The sequence below is a fragment of the Peromyscus eremicus genome, chromosome X, assembly GCF_949786415.1.
Source record: "Peromyscus eremicus chromosome X, PerEre_H2_v1, whole genome shotgun sequence".
NCBI lineage: Eukaryota > Metazoa > Chordata > Mammalia > Rodentia > Cricetidae > Peromyscus > Peromyscus eremicus.
In genome coordinates, this window is record NC_081439.1 from 103,309,086 (window position 1) to 103,337,006 (window position 27,921).

Sequence of the window (27,921 nt, forward strand, 5' to 3'; positions counted from 1 at the left end):
TCAGGTTTATCTTTTTCAAATTTTGGTCTATCCTCTGGTAAGACAAATCAAACAAGGAGACTTTCCTTATAATTTCTCTAAATCATTCTATTTTTATTGAGCTCCTACTGATTACTAGTTATGATGTTCTTAGAAGATAATGACCAATAAGAAGAAGATTTGGCCTTTACAAAGAAACAGGAAACATCTAAATATATTCATAAATATAGATAAATGAATGACCAAATCAACTACCCCACCTAAGTTTTTCTTAACAACTGAACCTAATTTCTCTCTCCTTCCTGTTAACTTCTATGCTAAGGACTGTGTCACATACTTTGTGATTAATAATGCACTACTTTATAGCATCATTGTCAATAGAAAAAGATACATTCATTGAAAATTAAGTGCAGAAAATTCTACAAGACACAGCTGGTATTTTTAGTGTCGTGTAGAAGAAGACAATATGCTAGGAGATCTCAGCCGTTGCTTCAGGAAAGCAGACTGAAGGCATACAGAAACTGTTTTGGGCTTGTAAAGTTAGCTGTCTGATTAACTAGTGGAAACCTACTAGAATTAATGAGATGGTATTATTATAAATGTTCAAAAAATGTTGGCAACCTCTTTACTGATACGGCCTAGGAATCATCTAACACTGGGTTGAATGCTTTTTAAGCTTTTAGAATTTTTTTTCCATAATGCATATAATATATACTACAGAAAATACAAAACATATACATATGGATATATCTACCTATTGCACCAGAAACTTTTCTCATTACTTAGTAGCCCAGATTACCTACTTTCAATAACACAGTCCTGGGTCTGCAACGAGAGCACTATAATTGTTTCCTCACTTTAGTTCTCCTAGTAGATGAAGGCCATTGGTAACTGAGCCACCACCCTCTTGGACAGTGGTTCTCAACCTCAGGAATGTGACCCATTTGGAGAGCAAATGATCCTTTGACAGAGGTTGCCTAAGATCATAGGAAAACACAGGTGTTTACATTAGAATTCATAACAGTACCAAAATTACAGTTATGGAACAGCATCAAAAATAATTGTATGTTTGGGAGTCACCAAAACATAAGGAACTGTATTAAAGGGTCACAGCATTAGGAAGGTTGAGAACCACTGTTCTAGGACTCCCTACTACCAGTAGGCAAGATATGACTTGACAATTCAGTGCTGAAGGCATGTTAGATTCCCTTTTTACCATTATTTGAGGGTTCAAGACAATAGCCCATGGTCTGTGTTTTCAGAAACTCATTTCCATGTTGATACAAGTTGTCAGCTCTCCAATTATCCCTATCCTACCTACTAACTATAACCTTGACTATGTCAATAAGAGACCTTAGAATTCTTTTTTATAACCAACTATTTTCTCTCCATCCTGCAGTTAATCTTTCCTACACCACCTCTTTATTTCACTAGAATAAAAAATTAACCAGTAATACTTGGTACTCAGTTTGCTATTAACCCACTGTGCCATCAGTCTACAGGGGTACTAGGTAAGGTCCTTCTGCAGGCTGAACAAGCAGGGATGTGCCTACATATCAAGCTGACTGATTAAATGCTTATTAATTAGCATCTTAAGGTTAACATCAGAGAAAAGCTATAGCCTATGAGCAAAGCTTGTGATTCATGATTTCTTCCTTTTAGCTTTATTGCTATTACCTCACAGGAGACCACTGTAGTAAGACAGTTAAGCACTGAAATGCCATTTGAGTAAGTAGATTGAAGAGTCGGTTATGAAGAGAGACCTAGAGCATGCTTGAGGAACATTCTAATTAACAGAATGAAAACTTAAAGCCAAACACAACAGGAGCAGCACAATTAAGTGCAGCCATATTCCTTCCCTTCTACTTCAGAGTACCAGCTACAATGGCCCTCTTTCCTTCTTATTTATTGACCTGTAGTAAAATCTTGTTGGATGGACCTAATGGTGATTATCTGACTTCAAAGATTATACTGTGTCTGGGTGTACAGATGGTAATCATCTTTCTTTGTCTATGACCCTGAAGCCACACCTATGTTCTGAGAACTACCAGACTATTAGTGTCTGTTCTGCCTTGAAATCTCAATAGCAATAGTGTGCCTTCAAATACTTAATCGGTCCTTGAAATGATCCTCACACAATGTGCTTTATCGAGCCTCATATTTTATTAGCACTGATACTGTCTGGGAGTTCAGTCCTTTAGTTGAATGAGCCAAGGAGTGTTTTTTCTGTTTCCTATTTTGAAAATGACTTAAAAATTTAATTGAAATTTGGTAGCTTGAGGTTTTTGTTAAGGGATTATTGTTTCAAAGGCTATGCTAATATGCACAAATTAGGCTAACTAAAATCAAAGTACTAGCAGTACTTGAATTCAAGTAACTGAATGTTTTGAATAGAAAGTAGTAGAGATAGTTTTCATACATGCCAAAAATATATTTTAACTGAATTATTGATCTAATGGAACATTTGATTAGATACTATAAAGGCACAATCAATGCCCATATCATGTTTTTCTTTCAAAGAGCAAAATCACAGAAAAGAATATATTATGGTAATGGTAATATAGCCTCTATCAAAATACTGAGCATATTAGAGGCATTTGTAACTAATTGTTGTCTGACTAACATGTCAAAATACCTCTTAAAAATTGTAGCCAAACTTCACATATCCTCTAGCTCCTGCTCTAGGATCTCTGGTGGGGAAGCTTAGTCATATTTACATGGAATCAAAGTAAACTTGTCTTTGGTTTACTGTTGTTTCTAGAAACATTTCATTACCTCTACCTGAGTTTGGCCACTTAGTATTTCATATGTCAGCACTTTCTGGTTAGGTAATCTATTAAACTTCATGAAGAATCAAATAAAATTATCAATTTTTTTCTGGAAGAAAACCACCATGGAATGTAATACCAGCATTTCATTTCAGGAGAGACATAATTTACCAGGTCTTTAATAATGTAACTCTTGCAGAATGAAGAAAGGTCAGACTTCTATCTCTAAATCACCTTTATGATAATGACAGTTTTTGTTCTTCTCCACTGTTGTGAAATCAATCCTAGCCATACAGAGGTCAACGTTTTTGTTATTTAGTACTTGGGTATGATTTAGATGCCCAGTTCCCTCGTCCTATCTAATGCCTTCCACAATATATTTCTGAAAACCCCAGGCAATAAATTTTGAAATCAAATGCATTTCGAGTGTATTTCCTCAGTTTCTCCCCCACTGCATGCCATGTGAAGAAGGGATATAAAACCACCACCAGGGTTGGGGATTTAGCTCAGTGGTAGAGCGCTTGCCTAGCAAGCGCAAGGCCCTGGGTTCAGTCCTGAGCTCCAGAAAAATGGAAAAAAAAACACCACCCTGACTTCTATACTCAGAAAAAGCATTAAATAAACTGAAAATGGGAGTCATGGGTATGTGAATTATTGGGAAACTTCTAGAAACTATGATGCCATTCAATAGCAGTAACTTACATTTAAATAAGCTGCTCACTTTGGGATAAATAAACAATTCTACATTAGGATGTCACATAACTATACTATTTACTACATGGGAAAACTCTAACTTCATCACATTTATCATATCTCAAGACTAACTTAAATGAAGATTTCATATATCAGTGGTTCTCCATTATGCTAAAATAATGGATTGTTTTCTTTTGACAATGGAGCCAATTGGGAAAGTAGCATTAAAGTGACTGGAAGGGAAACTATAATTCATATAGTAGGTGGCTTAGAGTCTGTTCTACTATTTCCAATAGACTATGTGCTTGTTGAAGGTGCAACCACATCTAAAAAACAAGTTTCATAGACAACGTTTGATAGTGTACTCACTAGCAAGACAATAGCAGCATGTCCCTATTGTACACATACTCAGGAATCATGAAAGTTAACTTACATGTTTCATTTCCATACCTGATCTTCATTCTTCATACTTGAGTGACCTTCACATTTATTTAAGGAACTATTGTCTTCTATTTTGTTTTCATAATCTCATTTCTTTTGTCTTGCTATGTAACATAATTACATTTTTAAAATTTCTTAAATTGAGATTATAATTACATAATTCTCCTTCTTTCCTTTTCCTGCTCCAATACCTCCCATGTATTCCTTGCACTCTTTCAAATTCCTGGCCTCTTCTTAATTGTTGTTACACACACACACACCTACACATAAATACAACCTGCTCAGGCTGTATAATGTTACTAGTATGTCCATGTTTTCAGAATTGACCATTTGATATTGGAAAACCCGTTCGTGAGCCCTTGCCTGGGGAAGAATATCTCCTGCCCTCAGCATTCCTTAGTTGCTTGTACTTCTTTGTCTATTGCAGGGGCCTTGTGATATTTCCCCTTCCATATTAGCATGTCTATAATCTTATTTTTTGATTACTATTTTAAGTTCCAGGATCTGCCCAACTTCTACTGTGGTATGTATTAGAATGATTTAGCTAATATTTAAGAACTTATTAGATCTCTCACCTAATTATTTTACCAGCTAATGATCTTCCATAATGTTACCTGTTCCTCTCTTTGATAATGCATAACATTCTACCAAAATTTTTCCCTCAGTTAATAACTTTTGGACATTTTATAGTTTTTACTTTTCTCTCCATGTAAATGAGGGAAGGCAGAGGCCCTCAATACCCATAGAGAGTAGAATGGCAAACTCATCCTGCATCCCCAATTCTTGGTTCTAGCTATGACTACTAATAAGTATGTTCAGAGGACACATTGTTCAAACATTTGGGATATTTTCCTCAAAACTTTGGGTCTGGGTTATAAAATCACTGCTACTTTGAATTTTTGCCTCCTCACAAAGGCCAATGATAGTTTTAAGCTCCATATTTTCCTGTGGGGTTATTTAAATGATCACAATGTTCCAAATGGTTGCTTATTCCTCCTACTTGGAATACATTGATAACTAAACTTCTAACATAAATGTTCATGCTTTTTCAGGTAAATACTCATTTTTTTCTAAATGAAGAAGAGGTAGAAGTGGGTGTCTCTGAATCATGTCCCCTTAAGCTTCCCACTTACTTTCCTTTACCCATAGTGGTCTTATAAGAGGTCAGTACAATCCGTACATCTTCTACTGGATACTATGAAATAAAGGAACATAGGTTCTCACATTAGTTCTGAATGATGTTTAAACAGCATTTGCATTTTAGAAGACTCACTGAAAGAATAAATTCAGTTACAATAAGCAATTGAGTATAATCAAAAGTTCAAGTGTGCTTTAGAGACATATAAGTTTGTATGACAGCACACCTAAAACTGTATATTACCATTAAAAGGAGACAAAAACATCAATAAGAACAACTGCATCTTACTGAGGAAACATTGTAACACTGGGAACCATAACAGGTACTTTATCTTGCATATATCCTTTAATGTCCACAGCATCCACACAAGGCAACTATGAATATTCCAAATTACAGATGATAAAATCCAAGTCAAGGAAGTTAAATGGGACATATATGAGACAAACTAGCACATATTTCACTAAACATAAAGCTTATTTTCACCATCTAGTGCAACATTGAAACCTTTCAACATAATGTCTAAGAAATATTTCCTTGAACTTCTGTGTTTATCAGCAGTAGAAACAATGCAGCAGTATGGCAAGGAAATGTGAAAGTAGAATGTGAGCCAAGAAGCAGTGGGCAAGAACTTCAACAAGCTGGTTGTTTCAAAGCAAAGGAATGCAGTGTGTGGCACATCTTTTCAGCGCTGAAAAACCCAAACGCTCCCTAATCAGCAGTAGTGAGGATATTTTGGGTTTTACTTTTGAGATGAATGTGAAAACTATGGGTCTAGTATCTCAACACAGCTGTTTCAAATCCCCTGAGGAAGGACATTGAGAGAGAAGGTGGGCATAGTGGAGATTTTGCCAGATGGTTCCTCTCCACATTAAACTTTTCTCAGCATATTTCATTTGTTTAACCCTATCCTGTCTGGTAACTCACAAGAGAGTTTTATTCTGAAGTTTTATTCTGAAGACTATTTTTTCCTTTACATTTATTGGATTTGGCACTTAAACTGCTGTATGCTCAGGTTTCATTTTCAAACAATGTTTATTTTCTTCTAGCTGATGGAAGTGCTTTCCCAGAGAAGGAGGTTTGTTCCTGCAGTCTGCCCCTTATTTACTCATGGAAGTTCTCAACCTGATGCAAGAGTCTCTCTCTTTCTGTTAGTCTCACTCATCTCTTCCATCTCTGTGTACTCAGCATTCCCTACTTGGTTCTATATGCTCTTTAGTTCTGAGTCTTGTGCTTTCTAACCCATAATGACCTTTCCTTTTCTCTTTCCCAGAACATCTGTCCTCTCTATTTGCTTTGTCTTGAAGTCTTAAAGTTATCACCTACCCTGAACTCCTACTTTCCAGAAAGTATTGGTTTCATTTTTCTATGTGAGGATGATTCCTAGCTAAAGCCCATACTTCCCTCAAGTTTCTATTTTAGAATATTGACAGTATTCCTTCTTCCAGCTTCATCCTTAACCTTAAGTTTTTGAACCCCATCATAAAGGCTGTGGACTCTTGTATTAATTCTATATTCTTGGGTTTTGCAAACTACCGAAGGTCTTAGTGGTTCTACTGTATTACTTCTAAAGACCTTATTTTGTAAAAAGAAGGTTTAGGGGTAATGAATAAGGAAGCCCCACTTAGGAGAGCTTCAATAAGAGCAACTCCATTTGATTTGTTAATTATAATGAACTTCACAGAAATTTTTTCTTAAAATGCTCTGGAAAAGATTTACAATATATTGATCTTACCTTTACCACTAACATAGGTTAAGGAAGTCTACCTCTAACTTATTATTCAATAATCCATAGTACTAGTATCAACAGATAACAAGCTACATATTTTACATGTCATCTTATTTATTTTATTTTTGTCTTCTTTTTAATTTAAAAAAAAATATTTATTTTGTATACCAACCACAGATCCCCCTCTCATCCCTCCTCCTGCTCCCTGTATCTTCTTCCCCAACCCACTCCCCATCCCCTCCTCCAAAAGAGTAAGTCCTCCCATGGGGGAACAGCAAAGCCTGGTACATTTAGTTGAGGCCGGATCAAGCCCCTTCCCCCTGCATGAAGGGTGAGCAAGGTGTCCAAACATAGATATACATATTATTCTGTGAAGAAATATAAGGCATCAGACAAAAAGATCATTTGATATCCATGCTGTCAGCAGTTAATATTGTTGAATTTGAGGTTTGATTCAAGGGAAAATGAGAATAACTTTAAGAAGGTTAATAAATCCTCTATCATTTGACAGGTGATAAAATAATACAAATGTGATAAAGGCCTTAGGGACTTACTTCCAAGGCCAGATGAAATATTACAGAAAAGAACTTTAAATAGTGATAGTAACCTAGCTATACCATAATCTAAATGTTCTCCTACAAGAACTTCCTAAAGTGTAGGGGAAAATAAAGTGGCAGAATGGATGCTAAGAAAGTCACCGTGGCTACATATGGGTTTTTGTTTTTCAGAATAAAGTAAAGTGAGGTTAAATAGATTCAGGGCTTCAGAGAATATAATACCTGTAGCCTTTGGCCCTTAAAGTCTAAAGTGACTTAATCTCACTTTTCAAATATGTCTGATGCTTCCTTTGAATATTCAATAGACTTTTGACCTCAGTGACTGAGGTGCATGCCACCATAAGAGTTCCACTTAATAAATACACAGGGTGATATTGTTCCAGGGTTAGTGCTGTCTGATTTGATTACAGGAGAAATCATCAGAAAGTTAGAAATTCATCTAGCTGCAAAGAGCAAAACTTCTTTTAATATAGATTATAGATTTAGAAAATGCTTGATCTAACTTCTCATTTGGATGCAACTATATATATATATATATATATATATATATATATATATAAAACACCTAAATATTTCATCTAAATATTTCTAGATTTACTTATTTACTTATACCTTCTCAAGCTTTTTCTCAGAGTTTCTACTCATCACAGGTGTTGAGACCATAATTATTGATTATGGCTTGAATGGAGATTAACTACAAACTGGACTAGCAATTGAACTCTGCTTTTGATTACTATATGACATCCAGCAAGACACTTAAGCACCTTGAACTTCATTTACATTGAGAGCCAGAAGTCCTAGAGAAATGTACATGTCAGCCCAGAATACTTTACCCAGTAAAATTATCAGCCATAGTTTAAGAAGAAAGACTATCATTCCATGATACAAACAGGCTAAAAGAATTCATGTCCACCAGCCCTATGGAGAATACTGGAAGCAATACTTCAGAATGAAGAAATAAGCATAGCTAATAGACTCTAGAAAGAAAATAAATTACTGTAATTATTAAAATAAAGTACAATTAAGAACACAAACAGCAAAAAAGCAAAATAACTGCTATCAACACAAATTTTTAAAGAATATATTTAAATATTAATAACACCAACTCATTAATCAAAAGACATAGGATAGCTAAATGGGATTAAGAAACAAAATTGACCTTTATGTTGTCTATAAGAGACTCATCTTAACTTTAAAGATCAGCACTTCCTTAAAGGAAAAAGAAGGAAAACATTCAAAGAAAATGGGGCCAAGAAGTAAACAGGCATTGCTATCCTAATATCTGACAAAATAGACTTTAAACTAAAAGTATACAGAAGACATCAAAAAAGTTATTTAAGGAAGTTAATGAAGACTTGAAAAAAATTAAATACAAATGGACCAAAGGCCTCAAGGTAAACCCTGAAATGCTTGAACTGTTAGAAGAAAGTGTAGGCAGTAGCTGACATGATATGGGTGTAGAAAAAGATAATCTGAAGAGTATACCATTTGCCCAGGAATTAAGGCCAGTAATTTACAAGTGGGATCTCATAAAAACTAAAAACTTCTGCATAGTTAAGGAAACAATCAAGTGAGTGAAGAGTGGAAAAAAACCTTTGGCAGATATACATCTGACAGAGGATTAACATCCAAAATATATAAATAACTCAACAAAGAGTCAAGAAAACAAATAATCCAAGTTAAAAACAGGGTTATGGATCTTAGCACAGTTCTAAAAGGAGAAATAAAAACGGCAAATAAATATCTCAGAAATGTTCGTCATCATTAGTAATTATGGAAATGAAAATTAAACCTATTTTGAGATTTCCTCTAACCCAGTCAGAATGACTAAGATCGCAAAACAACTGACAACAAATGCTGGCAAGGTTGTGCGGAACTGGAAACCTTCAGACACTGTTAGTGGATTGCAAACTGGTCCAGCCACTAAAGAAGCAGTGTGTAGAATTCTCAAAAATATAAAAATAAATCTAACGTGTGACCTAGATATACCACTCTTTGGCATATGCCCAAAAGATTCAACATCTTATTCCACAGACTCTTGCTCAGCAATGCTCATTGTTTCTCTATTCACAATAGCATGGAAATGGAAAAAAACTAGATTTCCTATAGCTGCAAATTTGTTAATGAAAACATGGTACATATACACAATAGAATATTACTCCACTGTAAAGAAACAATGAAATCATGAAAATTGCAGGTAAATGGACGGAATTAGAAAATATTATAAGTGAGATTACCCAGACTCAGAAAGATAAATTCTTACTCTCTCTCATCTATGGTTCTTAGCTCCAAATCACCACATAGAGAGCGCCATATTACTAGACCAGTATAATTTTTAACCACATTCTAAATACTTATCCTTATATCAACAGTGTAGATCTAAACTCCTCATCAAAGAAGCTTCTTTTTTGCATCAGAATGAGACCATTACAAAAAGCCACAACTAGTCAGCATGCAGACAACTGACTGTGGGACTCCTGAAAGTAAGGCTTAGGGAATATTATGGAAGATGAACCAGAAAGATTATAAGACCAGAAGGCCAGGGAGTTAACTATAAGATTATGCCTTCTAGTTATGACAAGGAAGCTGCATCCAACAACATGGCTGCCTAAACAAGAGCTAAATAATTCTAATGTCAGTTGATATCCAGTGTAGATGGGGGTGGGTGGGTCTCATGTGGCCCTATCCCTAGATGTAAAGCTCTAAACAATTACCAACTGCTGAGAGAGGAAGAACTAACCTTTCCCAGAGATGAGAGGTTATATAGTACCAAATGACAGCTCTAGAAACATTTATATGCAGGCCACACTGAACTGGCTCACCAGGTTATATTTATATGTTGTGATTATATATTCTAATAATGTGTTTTATTTTTTGAGAATGTGACATAATTACATCACTTCTCCTCTCCTACCCTTCCCTTTGTTCTTTCAAATTTGGGGCCTCTTTTTCCTTTAATTTTAATTTTAAAAATATTGTGACTTTCTAGAAACAAAATAAAGTGCTTTAAGGGAAAGGGAAATAGGATAGATAATGGAATATTTTCTCTGAGTTTGTCATATGCAAATGGACTAGACATTATTTTGGTATTTACTGCTTGTATATATGTATATAGTTATTACACTTATTGTATATAGTTTTTCTTATATTAGTTATAACTTTTCTCTTTTTTCTTTTAATTAGAATAGAAGGGGGAAATATGGTGATATTTTATTTGTGCTGAAATGTGATTTTATTTGTATGTTAATAAATAAAGTTTCCTGGAGATCAGAGCTAAAAGTGAGCCATTTAGCAGAAGTCTGGTGGTTGTGGCACACACCCTTAATCTGATCACATGTCAGGCAGAGTCTTTGTGTGGTCAAGGACACAGCCAAGCAGTGACATGAACTTTTAATTCCAGTACCAACCATACAGACCTGGAGGTCTGTATAGACAGAGGAAATCATGTTGTTGGGTTTAGAGCCAATGAGAAGGCAGACCAAAAAGGTAATGAAAAGGCAGGTCACACGAGAAGGTCTCTCTCTCTCTGCAGAAGCAACAGCAGCGAGTGGTAAGCTAAAGGCTATTTGCTTGTGCTCTGATCTCTTGGGCTTTTAGCTCTGAAAAAAAAAGTGGAGAGGGGGGGCAGGGAGGAGAGGGACTGCTGTGGATATTGCTCTGTATAAATAAAATGTTGATTGGCCAGTAGCCAGACAGGAAGTATAGGCGGGACAAGCAGAGAAGAGAATTCTGGGAACAGGAAGGTTGAGTCAGGAGATGCCATCCTGCCATCCAGGGAGCAGCATGTAAAGGCAACAGGTAAAGCCACGGAACACGTAGCAACATAGATGAACAGAAATGGGCCGAGTTTAAGTGTAGTCAGTGGTAGGCCTGAGCTAATCGCCAAGCAGTTTAATTAATACAAGCTTCTGAGTGATTATTTTATAAGTGGGCTGTGGAACTGTGGGGGCCCAAGAGGGACTGGAGAAAACTCCATCTACAGGGATGCATTTGACTATCTAAATGTTCCAGTCAGAGCTTTCATTCAGAGTAATAGTTGACCAACAACTCCAGTTTCTGTAGCCACTATGCTGTTTATGTTGACACATGCTTCCCTAAGACCTTAAGCACAGTAGGATTTCTATGCTAGAATGTGGGATTATTTAAATGGGCGTCTGTAGCTCAAGGATTCCTCTGAGCTCCTTTGTACAGCGTACTCCTTCCCTTCTCACTCCCTTCTACCAGTTCTGATCTGCATTGCTTACTTAGGCTCTTGATGCCCTTACTTGTCTTCTCATACTTATTATTTAAGGACATTGTATCCCATATGCTCAAATTTCATATTGGCATCTGGTCCTTAAAGACACAAATTGACATCAAGGGAATAATTATATCAATGATATTAAGAGACAAATTAGAATGAGGAAGTAAAGATATGACCATTGCCTCAAACAAGATTATGACCATCTAATGTTAATGTAAACTGTTTTAAAGCATGAGAATGATATCTCTTAGGGGTGAGTTATTTCTTTTGATTCTGTATGCAGGAAAGACATTGCTGAGGAGCAGGAAATGGGGAGATATAGATCAAAGAATACAAAGTAGTAGATAAGGAAAACTAGCAAGTCAAAAGAGCTGATCTGCAACATGACCACCACAGTTAATAATAGAGTACTATATTCAAGATTTTTACTAAATTAAGTAAATTGAGGTTGCTTTTGCTACAGGAGGGTAATACGTAAAATGATGTTTATGTTCATTTAAATATGGTAACTATTTTATCATATAAACATCTTGTAAAATTATACTGTACACCAAATATATAACATTTAGCTTAAAAGATAATATCCGTGCTAGCAAGATGGCTTAGTGGGTAAAGATGCCTGCTGCCCAGCCTGACAACATAAATTGTGCCCCAGGGCCTGCAAGACAGAAGGAGAAAACCAATTCTCTTACTTGTACATACATGTCCATACATGCACACACAGAGACACACACATTCTTACAAAATACATAAATAAAATGTATTTTTAAATCTTTTAAAAATAATATAAAAATCAAAGTTACAAATGAGGCTCTAATTGGCGTTTGCTCATAAATAGCTAGAAGATAAAGACATTGAGTACGACTGCTTATTTTAGGAGTTCTGCAATAAAAGAAAGCAGAGTACTGGGATGGAGGCTGAAGGAGGATGGAGGCTGGAGGAGGATGCTGAGCAAATGTTGAAAATTTTTAACATGGAACAAATTACTGCATGCTTGGATGATGATAGTAATGATTTTAATTCTTTAAGAGAAAAAAGAGCTAATTTCTATTCAAAATAGTTGGGAAGGTACATGCATTTATGATAGAAAATAACATCTGGTATACATGGAGAGGCTTGGTTTTAGATGAAAACTGGCATAGCTCATTTATTCTAAGAAGATATCAGAGGTCAGTTGGTGGATTTGTTGGTGGAAAGAGAAATTCCTTCATCTAAGTTGTTCCTATTTCATTATTCACATTAAGGAGCAAAGGAGTTGTTAGAGCTTTGTAAAGAGAGCAAAGAAAAATAACTGTACTGAGTTCAGAAGTAATCAGTTTCAAATATTACTCCAAGAAAGTGGGTAGCATATTCGGTTACTAGATGTTCAACGGAAATTAGGTTTTGAAAAGAGGAGGGAAAACAAACCTAAAGAAATGTAGGATATATAAGAAAATGAGGCTACCGTTTGTAAGGGTAGCATGGGTTTTGTTTAGGACAATGATGATAAAGTGATTATGAAGCAGCAGCAGATTTTAGGATGTGAGTGATGAAAGACAATGAGTTGTAGTGAGTGCATGAGAATAGTGTAAAATCAGGTAATAAAGGATATTGGTCAGGTCAAAGGAATCAAGCAAATGAGGGATTACCTGGAGTTTGGGTATCTGAGAGTGACCAAAGTAAACACGTAGAAAAGTCAGGAAGAACAAAGCCTAGAATATTTTTTCTTCTCTATTTTACTGAGAAGTCTCCCTATGTAATATAGGATGGCCTCAATTCTGAATTTTTTGTCTCAGACTCTGAACTGTTGAGTTGTTTGGACTGTAGGCTTGTACCAACATTCTCCAGTTTCAAATTGTTTATTATTATTATTATTATTATTATTATTATTATTATTACTATTATTTTCTTGTAGTGAATTTTTTTCCTTTTTCTATGTTAGCATATAAAATGATAGGACTCATTACAGTATGTAACTTTATTTCGTTTTCTTTTATTGTCCTTCCACCTCTCAGCTCCTTGCTTACTGGTTACCTTCCCCCCTTCAAAGTATTCCCCCCTCTTCTCATTTCATGTCTCCTACATTTCTTTATTCTCTCTTTTTTCTCCCCTTTCCCTTATATTCTGTCTTACAAGCGTTAAACACATTGTCACTGTGATAGTGTAAATTGGAGGAAGGGAAACCTTAAAGAGATAGAATCTAGTGAGAGGTCTCTTGGAGAGTTTATTGGGGGTACAGTTTTGGAGAAGATTATGAACTCAGATAACCGCTTAGTTCCTTTTGCTTATTGCCACAAAATGAGCACTTTTTTCTTTTTCTTTTTCTTTTTTTTGTGAAATGCTCCTGCATAACATGTTTCTGTCCATAGATCCAAATCATCACAGTAATCAAGAACTTTACCTGCCAACATGTGAGGTAAAATAAATTATTCTTATTACAAGTAAATGTGTCACATATTTTTGTCCTAATAGTGTGACTACAACAATTCTACTACCAATTAGTTTTCATAGTCAGTACCCAAAGGTAGTAACCTTCAATAGTTTAATTTTAATTTAACTTCCACAATGAACCACTAAGCAGACACCCAAAGGCATTGGGTATTTTTTAATGAATCATTGTGTACACTGAATATTTTTAATAGACAAAGTAAATAATTTCCCTTACATCATGTAATATATACCTAAAAGTTTATATCGGGATTTTCAAGACCAACCATGAGCTGTGACACAATATTAGAGCTAATAAAAGTACTGGCTCCATATCAATGTTGACTTTACCCATTTGCACAGCCTACCAATTTGACCTAGTCATTAGATCAAAGCCCATAGTTATATAACAACTTAACATTGCCATCATAATAAAAAATAATTAAAAGCACTATTATCATCAATTGGTCAATGTCTTCAAGCTTCATTTTACATAGTACAAAGAAAGAATCACATTTAGAAAATAAATCACGTGTCACTTTATCTGTCCTATCATACAATGGAATGAATTACAGGTTGCATACTTTAGCATATACTCCCTAAAGACTGATGAAGCTCCATTGAATATTTTGGATCTGAATATCATTGAATTTTCTATTAATTTATTCATGTGTTCATGGGATGGAGCGACATTTACACAATGATACATGTGTGAAGGTGAGAGGACACCTTTTTCCTTTCACCATGTGGGTTCCAGGAACGGAGTTCAAGTCACCAGGCTTAGCAGCTGGTTACCTTTATCTGTAGATTCCTTTATCTGCTGAGTCATCACACTAGCTTTTTAACATCATTTGAAAACATATTGTTTCATTTCCTGTCTAAATAAGTCCAGTCTAGAAGATACTTGAAACCTACAGTTAACTAATTATGATATAAGAACTTGGAGCCACAACTACCCCAAAGCTGGGGTGAAAACTGAGAGAATGAGAGATTACTTAAGTTTCAGTTGTGGTAGGCATTTCACATAATTTTATCTCAAGTGATTACAAGAAAAAATAAATATAAATCCCACAAATTGACCTAATACACACACACCCAGTGTACTGTAGTAGGTACATTTCATATTGGTGAAATGTATACTCATTCCAGGACATTCTCTAAAATGTTTTTTCCCTTTTTCAAATTTAACCTTCAATCATTGCTTATCTTTCCTAAAAAGCAAAACCTACTAGAAAAAAAAATCATCTGTTTTACAGATAAACTCCAAAACAGATAACAGAGTAAATATATTTGAAGAATATATTATATAAAACATTGTCTTTGTGGCAAATATTAATATAAAATCTACTATTTTTTAGTAGATTTTAACTAACATATAAATAGATACAAATAAAATAACAGATAAAAATTCTAGCTTGGATCTACCTGTCTAGATCCAAGTAGGAAACAGATGGCATAATAAAGAAACTGTACACAAAAAGGGGAAGAATGTTAAAGAATGGCATATTATACCAAAGAGAGCTATAGCTGGATGTCTTTTACCCCTTTGCTGAGAAAGCAAGAGTGTGGGGCATTTACTGGACTGCAGAAAAATTTCAGGTTGTAATAATAGGAGACTGCTATCTGACAGAAGCTGTGACCCTCCTCATAGAACAGTCATTGTCGATTCATGGCAGACTAGCAGAGAGCGAGCTGGAGAAATAAATATCTGCACTCCACTCCTAACTTCTGACCTTTTGCTTGTTGAATCCCTCCAGAAGCTGGAAGCAAAGTTGCCTCTTGATGTGAACTATACAAGCCAAATTAAGACAGAGGCAAGGATATCAAGTGGAGAAGGGGGACTGTCCAGCACATATGTGCTTTTGAAATGGCACAACATCATGAAAAATTAGGTCTACTGTAATCTCACTATTGAGATAAATAAAACTGACATTTAAAGAGAATGATTTGCACAGATTTACTATGCACAGATTTGCACAGATTCACTACATAGAAAAAGACATCTATATCAGTGCTCTGTATTCAGGATTAGTGTTTATAATGACCACCACAACTTAACACCAAAATGTCTCAGGGAGTTTTTTTAAGTTATATCTTTCTTAGGCACACGCAATAGTGACTGAACCATAATGCATGTGAGCATTAAGAACTGTGGTGATATTGTGTTCCCCCCAAATATTGTGCACCCTAATAAACTTATCTGGAGTCAGAGAACAGAACAGCCACTAGATAGACATAGAGGCCAGAAAACGGTGGCATATACACCTTAAATCCTAGCATTCCAGAGACAGAGATCTGTCTCCGTCTGGATCTCTGTGAGTTCAAGGCCTCACTAGAAACAACCAGGCATGGTAACAAAAGCCTTTAATCCCAGGAAGTGATGGCAGGAGGCAGAAAGGTATATAAGGCATGAGGACCAGGAACTAGAGCTGGTTAAGCTTTTAGGCTTTTGAGCAGCACAGTTCAGCTGAGAGGCATCTAGTCTGAGGAAACAGGATCAGCTGAGGAATTGGCAAGGTGAGGTAGCATTCACCCTAATACTGGCTCCAGGTTTGTTTTTATTAATAAGACCTTTTAAGATTTTTATTAATTTTTATTAATAAGACCTTTTAAGATTCGTGCTACAAAGAACCACTGGGTTTTGTAAGGCATTTCCTCAACAGTCATGTTGGCAAGTCAATTCAAGCTCCAACTATATCACCAATAATCCATAGTTAAACTTTTAGCCTATGTAAAAAATACATCTGCTGGCAAGATATAAGCAAGGCATTAGACTTGTAAGCTTACTATTAAAATTAAATTAATTAGTCATCAGTGAAATATAAACTACATCTCACCCCAGTCACACTTTTGGCCTACTTGTTGAATCCCTCTAGAAACTGGAAGGCAAAGTTCCTTTTAACGTGAACTGTACAAATTAAGACAAACTATGTCAAATTAAGACAAAGGTGAGGCTCTAGCGAGGGAAATTGATCTTGAGACTGCAGGCACTGCTCCCCACTGCAAAAAGAAGCCTCGCTCACTAAAGCTGATAGCAGTGCTAATCTTTGGGCATAAATCTTCATTTTAACTGGTTTTCTTAACAGGGAAAACATGAGCATGGCTCAAACCCCACTCTCACTTTATTATCTACCTAGAAACTACTCTGCCCATCCCCCATATAAAAACTTAGTAATCATGTGTCCTTAGTGTGTTTTATATATTTCAAGAGCAATAAACGAACAAAGTATTATGCTACATGAAAATTAAGAATTCAGTTACATAATGAACTATCAAAGTTTTATTAGTCAACTATGAGAATATGATTTTTAGAGAAAGGGAACCTAGAGATGAAAAAGAAAATTGAATGCATGATACAACTTGTCCAATTTATTGACACTTGTAAAATGAATTTAATTACCTTCTATCATTCACATTTAAAAATCCTTGCAGATTTTTCAGGGGCAAACCAGTTAATGGCATTAGCATTTGATAAGACTATATAGAGGATGTTTATTAGTTGCATAAAATGTATAATTCAAAAGAGGCAAACAGGATTATCTTAATCATCCCATGTTGAATTACATAATACTCACACATAGTTTATTGGTAATGTTCCTTAGTTCTATCAGTGAAAGAAAGCTTTGTGAGAAAATGGTAGCCCCAGGAGGACAACTAAAGACTACCTTCAGTTAGTGTAAGAATCGTTGTTATGAAAAAAAAACTACAACTTTAGAAGAAAAATATATTAAAACCTTTTGAAATTAGATTCATAAATTTAATGAAGTAAACTCACTCCTATTAGTATAAATCATAACAGAAATTGTGATACAAACTGTTTGTACAAGTTTTTACTTTCTTTTATTTAGCTTTTATTTTTTAATTTTATTTAAATAACTTTTTTTTTCATTTATTTTACATACCAACCACAGTTTCCCCTCCCTTCTCTCCTCTTTCTCATCTACCCCCTCTTTCATTCCTTCTCTATCTCCATTCAGAAAGGGGCAGGCCTCCCATGGGCTTGAGCAAAGCATGGCACATCAAGGTGAGGCAGGGCTGATCTCCTCCCCTTGCATCAAGGCTGGGCAAGGTAATCCAGCATGAGGAACAGGTTCCCAAGAGCCAGCTAATCACCAGGGACAGGTCCTGATCACACTGCTAGGAGTCTCACAAAGAGACTAAGCTACACAACTGTCACACACATGCAGAGGGCCTAGGTCAGTCCCATGCAGGCTCCCTAACTGTTGGTCCAGGGTCTATGAGTTCCCACGAGCTCAGGTCAGCTGTCTCTGTGGGTTCCCCGTCATGACCTTCATCCCCCTTGCTTGTATAATCCCTCTTCCCTTTCTTCAGCAAGACTCCCAGAGCTCAGTCCAGTGTTTGACTGTGGATCTCTGCATCTGCTTCCATCAGTTACTGAATAGAGTATCTCTGATGACAATTAGGGTAGTCACCAATCTGCTTACAGTAGATGGCCAGTTCTGCTAGCCTCTCCACTATTGCTAGGAGTCTTAGCTGGGGTTATCCTTGTGAAGTCCTGAGGGTTTCCCTGCTGTCAGATTTCTCCAAAACCCCAAAATGCAGCCCCATCCAGACTTCTCTTTCGTTACTCTCCCTCTCTGTCCCACCTCCAACCTGCCCCCAGTACCCAGTCCATCCAACCTGCTCCCTCAAGTTTCCATTCCAACCCTCCATGCCCCCGAGCCTGCCCCCAGTTTACCCAGGAGAGCTCATCTATTTCCCCTTCCCAGGGAAAACCATGTATCCCTCTTTGGGCCTTCCTTATTATCTAGCTTCTCTGGGGCTGTGGATTGTAAGTTGGCTATCCTATACTTTACTTTTAATATCTACTTATGAATGAGTACATATGATGTTTGTCTTTCTGGGTCTAGGTTACCTCACTCAGAATGATTTTTTTTCTAGTTCCATCCATTTGTCTGCAAATTTCATGAGGTCATTGCCTTTTACTTCTGAGTAATACTTCATTATACAAATTACCACATTTTCCTTACCCATTCTTCAGTTGAGGGGCATCTAGGTTATTTCCAGGTTCTGGCTATTACGAATAATGTTGCTATGAATATAGTTGAGTAAATGTCCTTCTGGTATGATTGAGCATCCTTTGGGTATATACCCATGATTGGTATAGCTGGGTTTTGAGGTAGAGTGATTCCAATTTTTCTGAGAAAACACCTTATTGATTTCCAAAGTGACTATACAAGTTTGCACTCTCATCAGCAGTCATGGAGTGTTCCCCTTGCTCCACATCCTCTCCAACATAAGCCGTCATCAGTGTTTCTGATCTTAGCCATTCTGACAGGTGTAAGATGGCATCTCAGAGTCGTTTTGATTTGCATTTCCCTGATGACTAAGGATGTCGAGCAATTCCTAAAATGTCTTTCAGCAATTGGAGATTCTTCTCTTGAGAATTCTCTGCTTAGATCTGTACCCTATTTTTATTGGATTATTTGGTATTTTGATGTCTAGTTTCTTGAGTTCTTTATGTGTTTTGGAGATCAGCCCTCTGTCAGATGTGTAGTTGGTGAAAATCTTTTCCCATTCTGTAGACTGCCACTTTGTCTTATTGACAGTGTCCTTTGCCTTACAGAAGCTTTTCAGTTTCAGGAGGTCCAATTTATTAACTATCAATCTCAGTGTCTGTGCTACTGGTGTTATATTCAGGAAGTGGTCTCCTGTGCCAATGTGTTCAAGGCTACTTCCCACTTTTTCTCTTATCAGGTTCAGTGTCACTGAATTTGTGTAGAGGTCTTTGATATTGGCATAAAAGCAGACAGATAGACCAATGGAATCAAATCAAAGACCCTGGCATAAATCCACACACTTAGGAACACCTGATTTTTGACAAAGAAGCCAAAATTGTACAATGAAAAAAGAAAGCATCTTCAACAAATGGTGCTGGCATGTAGAAGAATACAAATAAATCCATATCTATTGCCATGCATGAAACTATTATTTTTTTTTAAGACCGAGGTTTATAAACAAAGTCTGTGAACCTAATAGCAGGTAATTTATATATCACTAAAAGAATTATCATTAAAATAGCACATACAAAAAATATGGAAAACTCTTTAAAAGCTCTTAATGAAAAAAGCAGTCACTAAAAATGGAGTGTTTTGTTGTGAGTAGTTCTCAAAAAATGTTAGAAAGTACATGTACTTAAATCATAATTTTCTAATAAACACAATAAATGGTCAATTCTCGCATGTTAGTAATATCCGCAATTTTTAACTGTTTGTACTTTTTAAATTTTGTAGTGTTTATGAAAATATCAGCAATGTTTATAATACTAGCAAAATTAATGATTTCTTTTATTTTTTGAGATTATAATACAAACTGAAAATCTTGCAATCACTAAATAAAGCACAAAATACTTATACTCTGGTTAAAAGCCTGGATCTGAGGTCGTAGATTATAGGCCCAATGGAAAACCTAATGCTGTTGCTTTGTTAAATAAACATCATGTGCCTGTCTAAATAGCTTCTAAATATTTATATTTATGCCCAAAGATTAGTGCTGTTGTCACCTTTAGTGAGAGAAGCTCCGACTAAAGCAGGTGGTACTTACTGCAGAGACTCATTATTGGTACTGTGAATAAGTGACAGTTGAGTGCTCAGCCCTAAATGGGACATCTATATCAGCCTCTCCAAGGTTCAGGAAACTGGAGAGGCAAAAACTGGGAAGAATGTTGGGAGCTCGAAGATCAGATAGGAAGTTACAGGATGTCGTTATCCAGATATGGCATGGCCATTCTACTCTTGAGCTTATCCTGACTATGACTACCTGCAAAACAACATTACTTTATGAAGTTGGAGATCTAACTGAGCCATCATCAATCCCTGGGTATCTACAGGAGGTTAATGGTTGATGAAAGATATATAGCCTTTGATCAGATACCCATGTTCCTGTAAGCAATCTTAATGAAACTCATTGAGTCACCAAAAAAATAAAGTGGCTAGGAAGAGGAACAGGAACATCAGGAGCAGAGGGAGGACAAGAGAGAGGAGTAAGTTTTGAATATGATCAAAATATTTATGTATATATGTGAAAATGTCACATTGAAATACATGACCATATATAATTAACACTTATTAATGAGAGAGCAACTTACACTTCTACTTCTGGCCATTTTAGACTTTGTCACCACAAGTCTTCCATCCCTGAATATCTAGAATGGTTAGATTTTTTTAAAAACATAAGCTTATGTAACAGCTTAATTGTTACATGGTTTTCTTTTCAGGTAGTACAAATGGTTTTGAAACATGAGGTAGTGGTTTCACATCATGAATATAATAAATGCTCCTGAAATTTTCATTATAAAATGGTTAGTGTCACATTCTGTAAAACTGACGTTGGATTTTGCTTTAAAAAAAAAAAAGCAGTGGTTTGATCAAAAAGCTAGGAATTGAAGGAACAACGCAAAACAACCAGGGATTCATAGGAGTAATGTTATTCCTGTGCTGTCAAACTCATTGAAACACTTACTAATTCACCAGACACCTGGTCCCATCAGCTCTTAAGTTCATGCATAACTCTCAGCAATCTATTAGGACTGGGCAGGCTTAGAAAACTATTTTCAAATTAGAGTTCAAAGCCTTCCAGGGAGAGACTGTGATAAATAAACATTCCAGTACATTACATAAGACCTCTGAAGGGTTGTATAGTAGTAGTCAGAGCATATCATAAATGCAAGATTTTACAAATAGTTTATGAAACTTAACTGTAAGTGAGCTTAATCTGTACATTGTTAGTCCAGCTTTCTCACAGAAGCTAAAAATTCTTTAAGAAAAGCAACATCATTGAAAGCTTAAAATTTTTTAAATGTTCTATATGTAATTATCAGGCATATCAAAGCCAAGACTGAGAGAAATATTAATAGCATTAGACTGTGTTTGTGTGCAGTGGAAATATATAAATATGTGCATACATGCAAAATTGTATAAGAATGTTTAGAGTTCTACAATTAATAATAGATAAAATGTAGCAACAACTCAAAATGCCGTCAACATTAGGAGAGATAATCACACACTCACACATTGGAAGCAATGTAGCATTGAAATGAATGGACTATTGATTGCATGCAGCAAGTATGCATCAATCTCTCAAATATAAAATTAAATGAAACCAGACACCGGAATATATAGCACGTACATGAATTTGAAAAGCAGGAAGAAATAGTCAATGCTGGTAGATGTCATGATAGCAGTTAGCTTTGAGAAGTAGGGTAATGACCAGGAAATTTCCCACATGGGGCTTATGGAGTAGGGTCCTGGTAATATTTTATCTCATTACCTGGGTGATGGATACACAGATGTGCACATTTTGCAAAATTTTATTACATTGTCCATTTATGATTGGTGTGCTTTTTACTCTGTATGTTATACTTCAGTTGAAAAGTTAGCATCAAAAATTAGAAGTGGAGTAACTTGTTACTAGGGAAATTTCTATAGTGTGGTTCAGCTGCCATTCACACAGAGTAAAGAATTACTACAGCCCAGCAAGTTCTAACAAAGTTTCTTTGGAGGTGGAAAAATCTGAAATACAACACAATCAACCTATATTCCTCTTTTCAGAATCACCACCAATTCATCACATTATGTGTCCTAAACTTGTACAATTATTATAGACTAGTTCAAAGTAAATACTTTCTTTCATAAACACTTGGCTTCTGCCTCATGAGATGTGTGTTGCAAGAAGAAAGGCTTCTAAACAACCATCCCACCAGCTTATGCTATCCTTGGGTCTTCAAGTAAGTTTCTTTAAACTCTAAATTCTCTAAGCATTATCGATGTCTCAGGAACAGAGTTATTTTCATCATTAGACAATTTGGGCAGGGACTACTTTCTCTATGAATATGCCAAGAATTGACTTGGTAATTAATAATCTTTCTTATCAACATTCTATTTCTATATTATCAAAACCACAAAATCATGTAAATGCAAATGAGTACACAGAGAAAGGGGAAGTTATATATTACATACATAGAATGGAAAGATATTAAGCCCTAAAAATTAAATCACAATGTTTAAAATAGTATGTATGACTCTGGAGGACATTATTTCAAATGAAAAATACCAGGCACAGAAAGACAGATACTATATGTTTTCACTCAAATGTTGAAGCAAAATAATGTTTGTCCCATAAAAACAGAGTAAGGTAGTAATTCACAATGACCGAAAAGAATATGAGGCAGGAGCTAGAAACAGGTTGGGAAGTCCTAATGCTCAAGAGTGGTTGGCCAAAACAAATAAGACTTCATGTTTGTTTACTTGTTTTTAATATGCTCTTCTTTGCTGGTTTTCTTTTTGCTGTTGTTTGCTTTTCTTTTAAGGACAGGAAATAACTTGAGGTTGACAGGGGGTGTCTGGGAGGAGTTGGGAGACGGTAAAGAATATAATCAAAATATATTCTATGAAATTCACAGAAAAAGAAAAAGGAAAAAAAAGAAATCTGAAAAAAGTAAGAACGTGTTGATTAAGCAGCACAAAACATAAGTGGATGGGTAGCTTAATTTCCAGTATATGGTGAATATAGTTAACCACAATTCATTGTATGTATATCATTATTGTATTGTTGTATCCCTGTGCCTCAAAAATTAAAGAAAGCTTATTGCAGAAATACCTATAGATATTTGCATTTCAGCAACATTCACAATAGGCAACTTGTAGATTCAAGTGTGGTGTCAATTATAAGATTACTGGATGAAGGAAATGTGAATGATGGAGTTTTACTCAGCTGTAAGGAAAAACAAGATTACATCATTTGCCAGACTCTAGAATTTCATAGTAACTAATATTACTGAGAAAGTTGTTTTCACACAGAGGTTTGAATAGTCCAAATGAGGACATTTCTATTTAAAAGATGCTAGAAAATGAATGATTTCCTAAAAATGGGTACTTGATCACACACTGGTCTCCTTTCCTCACAAAACTCAACTATAATTTCAGTAAACAGGTTTTCAAAGGCAAGTACACGAAGGTAGATATCAATAGAGATAGGTGACTAGACCCCAGTGAGATTTGGGAAGACCGAAAATGAAGGCGAAGTAACTCATTTAGCACAATACAAGATGCTGTTCTAACGTTCTACAGAAGGGGATGATGTTCCGTAGAGGGGAAAAATGAGTTTTCCCTGTAGAACAAATGAAATGTCATGTCTTAGAGGCACTAGGTACCACAGAAAACAGGGATGATATATATCACAGAAAGCAATTAAACTGATTCCAAGTTTTTCTACTGACCAATTAGACTTCAAGGTCCCATCCACTTCTCAGTCCATCTTATAAAGCAGAAAAGGGGCCTGTCTTTGAAATATATTGAATCTGAGAGACTATGAACATGGCAACACCAGTTATCAAACAAGGGGGGGAGGTTTAAGATAAATTGTTGATTAAATGCAAATCTGCATGCCTACTGATAGCAAAATTTGAGTTCATAAAATGGAGACTAATATCAGTCACTCAAGGGTAGTCGAGTAAAACTCTAAAGATAGAAGCTTGCAAAAAATGAACCTTTTCATATCCAGTCAGCACTATCTCATAATCACCTGGTAAATTTTATGATTAGGTCTCAATTTATATTCTCACTTTATTATCATCTTGAAATCATTGAAGAAGGATGAAGAAGCCATGAAAATAATAATAATAATACATGGGCCCTATTGTGGTGATATTGTGTTCCCCAAAATACTGTGCACCCTAATAAACTTATCTGGGGTCAGAGAACAGAACAGCCACTAGACATAGAGGCCAGAAAATGGTGGCACACATGCCTTTAATCCTATCACTTGGGAGGCAGAGATCCATCTGGATCTCTGTGAGTTTAAAGCCACACTGGAAACAGCCAGGCATAGTCACTCACACCTTTAATCCCAGGAAGTGATGGCAGAAAGCAGAAAGGTATTTAAGGTGTGAAAACCAGGAACTAGAGCTGGAGAAATTGGCAAGGTGAGGTAGCTGTGGCTTGTTCTGCTTCTCTGATCTTCCAGTGTTGACCCCAGTACCTGGCTCCAGATTTGTTTTTATTAATAAGACTTTTTAAGATTCCTGCTACACCCTATAGTCTTCATCACCTAGATTCTACCTTGTTCTACTTGTAGGATAGAGGACAACTCAACCTCTCTAAGCTTCAGTTTCTATCTATAAATTGGGAATAATAAAACTAAGAGTTCCACCTTCATAACACTATATCAAAGATTTAAAAGATATTTATCATGGATATACTCAATTCACTAATTAATATTAGCTGGAGGCACTGGTACATTTGAAAGTATTAACATTTTGTGTCTTAATTCAATATGTTACAGTAAGAACCTGTGGCTAGATAGGTCATAGGTCCGGTGGAAGAACCTACTACTATTATGCCACCAAACTGTCATAGTATTAAACTAACTTCTAATACCCATGGAGCAATGCATCTCCAAACCCTCATCTGAAAAGCTTATATTTCAATATACAGTAATTAACACAGAGACCCATAACTGCCCAATGTACAGATAATAAGAGATTGCAGAATTCTCAGAGCTAAATGGAACATATATACTACACCCTGTCCTCCCAAGGCTCAGGGATCTTTGTTGGAGAAGGGCTGGAAAGAGTGTAAGAGCCTGAGGTAGTGGCTGACTACAGGGAAACAGTATCTTCTAGACACAGGCTGACAGCTGTACATATGAACTCACAGTGGTTATGACAACATGCTCAAGACCTGTGCAAGCCCAAACCAGACAAAATCCCAGCATGAAAATGGGAGTTGACCATGATCCAGTGGAAGACCACATATCCAAGAATGTCTGGGTACCACCAATTGGTCTTTACAGGTTTTTAAAGGACACAATGCTGGATGGGTAGCGAATAAGGTTGGCTCTGAGGAGAATAGGAAAGTGAATACAATCAAAACTCTCCATAAGAAACTCTCAAAAAACTAATATAAAAAAGATAAGGTAGTGACCCACAATGAATTGTCGGGTGTATTTTTGATATTGCTTAGGCTTAGTCTTCAATGTGAAATATTATTACAATGGTTTTAGTTCAAAGCATCATTCTGGGAAGGATCCCCTCTTAAGCTCCCACAATGACATTGTTTTCTTTTTACTATGACCACCACCTCAAGCACAGTTTGGTCTCCTGACCTAAGCCAAACCATCCCTTTGACTTTCTAGAGAATAATTACAGTCTTTGCCCTTGTCAAAAATTTCAGCCAAAAGATGCCAAATCTACCATTGCAGCAGATAAGATTAGGCAGATGAGACAAATAGTGATGTAGGGAAGCATCCAGATTGTTAAAAGAAGGAGAAGGAAAGAAAAAGAAAAATCAGTTATGAAAGGATATTTGAACTGGTTTTCATTATCTATTGGCCAAAGTATTTCTGTATAACAAACAGCTAGAAAATATTAGTGTCATACAGTAACCATGTAAGTGTGTCCCTAGTTCTGTGTATTGACTGGGGGAATCTACCAATCTGAGCAGGCTTTCATGAGTTCTCCCATGCATCTGTGGCTGGCTTGGTATTGGCTACACAGCTTTGCTAATATTGACCAGACTGTCTCACAGGCATAGAGCTTCAGCTGTACAACCAAACCGGCTTGGTTCTGTTCCACGTGTCACTGACCTACTAGCTAACCTGGGCATGAATTCATAGCAAAGTCAGAGGAATAGACCAGGAACTGAGCACACACTTTCCAAGTCTCTGCTTACATGATCTGTACTGATACTCCACTGAGCAAAGTATGGCTCAACCCAGAGTCAGAGTAAGAGGGTGTCCCAGGGCTAAGGATAGGGAGTTAGATAATTCATTAAAATCATAATGCAATCAATCTTTCATAGCCCCTGAGAAAGAAGAGCCTATCTTTTGCTTCTCAGCCCCACTATTCAAGAGTTGTGTTTATATAATGATATTTAGGTATATAACCTTGGCAGTAATTCCCTTACAGAAGAGGGTTCCTTATCTAAGCTGTCTTGAGTAAAGTTCAGATATTTTTCTTTTCAATCAAGGAATGATTAAAAGAATCCTAAATCTGAGTGGGAACAATTTTTAAAAAAAACGGATAGACTGGCACAAAATTGGAAGTAGATGCGCTAAAACAGAATTTCTGGTATTGTTAATGAAACCCGGAGCCTTGCCTATGCCACCTCAAGCACCGAAAAACATTCCCACAAAGAAGTCTCTGGTCTGTTGGCCAGCACTGATAAACAGGTATTGAAAGATGGCTTAGTTTTCTTTGTGTTCTTTTTTCTTTCCTCTTAATCTGCCAGAAGTCAGAATTCATTGATTCTATGGTAAATCACCAAATCACAGTCCACCTGATAATTCCTGTGTGGTTTCTTCTTGAAATATATGTTGTCCTACACAGACAAACCCAGTCCTGCCAGTTATCTATTTCCAAGCTGCCTGTTTCAGCTTCGGGAGATATCTGGGAATATTTCACTCGCTTCAGAACTTCCATAAATATTCAATGAGTCTGAGTGACCAGAATAGATCTGCACATTTCTTCTCTTTGCAGAACATGTAAAGAGCGGAGAGACGTTGTGCTGATTTCCAGCTTTGATTCAGAAAAATCTTGGCTCTCAGAGCCTTGAGCATCTGTAGCTCCACACCCACCTGAGCTAATCTTGAATCAGCTGCTAAGACACGTCCAAGGCTTTGAACATTCGCACAGACTCACTAAAATCTCTTCATGTGGGCTGTCTCATCCATCAACTCTTACTAATGCAACATTTAATAGAGGCTGCTATTGAACTGCTAAACAGCCTCTACTCCTGTTAGTTATCCAAGCATGGTAAAGTGTACCTTTTATGAATTCTAAATCCTGGGGTAATTTACTCTTATTATAGTTAATAATATATTCTCAAATAATTGATTTGTATTATCCCCTTCCAATAGATATAAGTCATTGTGAAATTAGCTTAGCTATGACACGTTTTCCACCTAACCTAGGTTCTCACAACAGAATATTTGCTGATGGTTTTAGCTCTGAC